Below are 4,568 nucleotides of genomic sequence, written 5' to 3' on the forward strand. Positions count from 1 at the left end.
AGTTTAGAGGGATACAAGACCTTCTTTTTATTTGTTTATTTTTATGTAATGCTGAGGATTGAACACAGTGCCTCACACATGGCCAGGCAAGCACTTTTATTTATTTATTTATTTTTCTGGGAGAAAGCACTTTATTAATTTGAGGCTTTTGATTGTGTGAAAGAATTGTAAGTGACAAAGATGAGAACAATGTTAAAAGGGAGTAACCATACTACCTTGGCCTTTCCCAGGATAATTGATTTAAAGGTGATATAAACAGGGTGAGGAATGAAATGTGGTTTTAGAATTCTTATCCCAAATGATAGATTTTTAAGCAACACTTTCTTTTTCGAAGTTAACTTTCAATAATTCACAGTATGATATGTTCATTAATGAATTATTCTTCACATTTACAATACTTTTGTCCATTCTGTGGCCATTTTCCTGCTAATTAGAACTTCCATACCAGTGTAAGAGAGCTTGCGGGCGGCAACTGGGCCCTTCCTCCAATTGGGGTGATGTGTCTACCACACCGGCGGGCCGCTGGGCCTGTTCTCCCGGTCAGTCGCAGGTCTGCCTACCTTGCAGGCACTGGCGGCGGCTCTCTAGGCAAGCACTTTTATCACTGAGCTACAACTGCAGCCCCTATTGTAGTGTTCTTAATCGGAATTTTCATGAAGGAAATATTTTAGGATTTTATTGAGTGTTAAATATTAGTAATGGTTTAAGTCTGTCTCGGAGACATTATAGGTTCTTTTTATTTCTTTGGTGGTGGTGCTGGTGATTGAACTCAGGGATTCATGTATGCTAGAGAAGTGCTCTTCCACTGATGTACAAACTCAGTTCCTCATGCATTCTTTTTTTGGGGGTCCAAGGAATTGAACTCGGGCACTTGACCACGAGCTACATCCCCAGTTCTATTTTGTATTTTATTTAGGGACAGGGTCTCGTTGAGTTGCTTAGCACCTCACTTTTGCTGAGGCTGGCTTTGAACTTGTGATCCTCCTGTCTCAGCCTCCCAAGCTGCTTGTGATTATAGGGATGTGCCACCATGCCTGGCCCCACTTCATTCTTTTTTATTAATATTTATTTTTTAGTTGTACACAATACTTTTATTTATTTTTATGTGGTGCTGAGGATCGAACCCAGGGCCTTGCACATGCTAGGCAAGCGCTCTACCACTGAGCCACAATCCCAGCCCCACCACTTTACTCTTTATGGTACAATAACATTCCTTCATATGAAGATAGGACATTTTGTTTATCAATTTAAATAGGTAACAGGCTATTTTTTCTATATATTATAAATGATGTATGTAGTAGTTTACAAGATTTTATACAGACAGATGTTTTCTAGTCTCCTGGGTACACATAGAAATAAAACCAATGGATCATATGATAACTCGATCCTCCTGCCTCAGCTTCCTGAGCCGCTGGTATTGCCAGTGTTTGCCACAGCGCCTGTTCCTTCATGCATTCTTTTTTTTTTTTTAGTTAGATATGGACTCAATGTCTGTTTATTTTATGTGGTGCTAGAATTGAACTTGAACTCAGTGCCTCACACTTGCAAGGCAAGTCCTCTACAACTGAGTTATAACTCCAGCCCTTGTGCATTCTTTAGAGTAACTGAGTGAAACATTGTGTTTCATGTTAATGTTTAACTTGTTAATTAGGAGAGGACATTTTTTTTTCATACAACCTAGAAAAACTTGAAATTTAACTTATTAACTTTATGCATCCTGATGCCTCAGTTCAATATTTAGGTATATTTGAATCTTTTTGTAATGTTAATAAATAATGAACAGAGCAGGATATAGCTGAAACTCTCTGGGACCTTGTCCAAAGGAAGTTTCTGAATTGAAATGCCAAAAGACTTGGTAAGAAGTCTTAATCCTGACACTATAAAATAACTGTAAATGTATTTTAGTCACAATAAATCATAGTAAAACAAACTCCCCTTTCCTGGAAAGCATACATGTGTTCACATTAAATCCAGGCATATTTGACAGTGACTAAATGATGAGCCCAGATAGTTGCCTTTTGTTGCTCACCTACTTAAATTCATGCTAAGATTTCTTATGGAATCTCCATGATAGAATTTTGTATGCAATATGTACTAAAAGATAAACTCATGCTAAGCAAGATAAATTCATGCTTAGCAAGATAAATTCATGCTAAGATTTCTTACGGAATCTCCATGATAGAATTTTGTATGCAATATGTACTAAAAGATAAACTTACTTTTCATTTGGTTTAATAAGTAATCTTCTTTGACTTTTTGCTTTATAAAGCAAAAATGAGTTTTTGCTACATAGCATTTCATGCGTTTAATACCTTATTTATAGTGTCAAATTATGATATCCGTAGAACTGGGTTGTTTAGTGGTAGAACTTAATAAGGTTTAAGCAGAAAACAACTTAATTCTCCGCTGTGCTTTCACACCCTGCCTCTTAGAAGATCTTAGAAGAGGTCTTAGAAGATCAGATAGCTTTCTAATCACTTTTAGGTAATAAAATGTCTTCTTTCACCTGTCAATACAAGTATTACTTTTGTTTCTAGAAAGTCCAGTTTCAGTATAGTATTCAGGGTTCAAGCTTGTTCACAATTTAGAACTCCAGCTGCTACAGATCTAAGAGCATGCTTTGGAGGAAGTATCGTAGTCAGTGTCCCATTTTTCTTTGTCAGCTCCTCTTCAAAAATAAGGTATCCTCACCTTTTCAGAGTCCAGCTTGGTGGGAAAAAGGTAAGGTTTTTAAGGTGGCTCATCTGTGATCTGGTGTTTATGCCACGTTGAACAGGCTGTTCAAAGATGAATGTGTCTCTAATTGTGCTGGGAATGGTGTTCTCTGGGGTTTCATGTATGGAAACTGTCAGCTACAATTTCTGTGATAAACTTCTTCCCTGGCTCCAGTTTAGCCTTCCACTTTGCCTCATCTGCAGGCTCACTTAGCCCAGGGAAAAGTTTTGCTTTAGCCTTTAAGGTAGTGCAGTAACATTTTAACCAGAATTACCCATACTTTATTATGATTATCTCCTACAACGTAGTTTCAAGCATTTCACTGGGGTGTCAGCATCCTGTCTTTCCAACTCTTTCTGTCAGGTACCTTCACTTCAATAGTATTTCTTTATGGAACTTTGAATCTACTGCTACTCCATCTTTTTAATGTCCAAAGCCCCCCCCTTCCTCCATATCCTCACTTATTTACCTTGCTTTGAAGCCACAGGCCACTATTTTTCTCTTCATACACCCTCAGTTCCCTGTACCTCTTTTTTCGTTGTACTCAACTAGCCACCCTTTCACCCCTATACCCTTTATATCTATTTCTCCATCTAGTTCAGTCTCCACCTGGGCGGTTTTACATGTACACCTGTGCTGACCCAGGTCTCCCTTTAAATTCATGACTACTGACTTCATGCTGCCCCAGTCCTATAATCCTAATACATTTCCCTGGTTGAATCACTCTTCCTCTTCCCTAAAAGACTAGTTTACACCTCTCTCCTCAATTCACTAGTACTTTTATTGTTCCTTTATTTTCAGCTGCAACCTTGTTTCCTGTATATTAAAAATGAAAGCAATCATATTCTCTTGTATCTTCACCCATACTCTGCATTTTCTACTGTTCTGTCACCTTTGTTTCTACTCTTGCCTTTGCTTTTATCCCCTTTCTTATGTCAAGGACATTGCTTTGCTTTAGTATTCATCTCATCCTCCTGCATGCCAACGAGCTGCATTGTTTTCTCATTTCTACTGGATTTTTCCTGTCGGAAAATAGATGCAGATAATGCTGAGATATCTTCCGTGTTTAAAAAAATGAAACAAAAACTTCCTCAATAATATATCTTTCTTCAGTTTATAGCTCTTCAAAAACATTATATTTTTGGTAATCAGTTAGTTACTCCCTGACATTTTTGGATCCATTACAGTCAGTCTTAAAATTTTTTTCCTTTTCTGTTCCACTAACTGCTTTCCATGTTGTTGTTTTGAGGTTACTATTGACCTTCTTGGTGTTAAATTCCCTAGTCAGTTCTCCACAATAAGCTCAGTGGAGATAGCAGCATTTGATGTAATTGTTAATTGCTTTCTCCTTTGAAACCTTTCCCCCTTTGCTTTGGGGTATTATTGCTTATTTTTAGTTTCTTTTGCTGATTCCTTTTCTTGCCTCAGCTTCTAAACAGGAGGCAGTGTTCCAGGACTCTATGTTTAGATCTCTTCTACATTTATATTTAGTTTCTTGTGATCTCATCCTATCTAGTTAGAAATATCATGTATTTCAAACTGAAAATTTTCTCTTTAGTCTAGATTTCTTAACTAACTTTCAGGCTTTGGTATCCATCTACCTACTAGGCATTTCCAACTAGATGTCTAATAGGTATTTCCTATTTTAACTTGTTGCAGTTGAAGTCTTGTTAGCACCTCCCCCAGTAATTGTTCCCATTCTAGTCTTCCTCATCATATTAAACGTCAGCTCCATTTTTCAATTTCTCTGACCGAAAACCTAGTAAATATTCTTTCTTTCTCATACTCCCACATTGACATATCATGAAATCAAATGACATATCATGAAAGCTTGTGCTTTACCTACAATAAAA

This window comes from Marmota marmota, unplaced genomic scaffold (genome assembly GCF_001458135.2).
Source record: "Marmota marmota marmota unplaced genomic scaffold, marMar, whole genome shotgun sequence".
Taxonomy (NCBI): domain Eukaryota; kingdom Metazoa; phylum Chordata; class Mammalia; order Rodentia; family Sciuridae; genus Marmota; species Marmota marmota.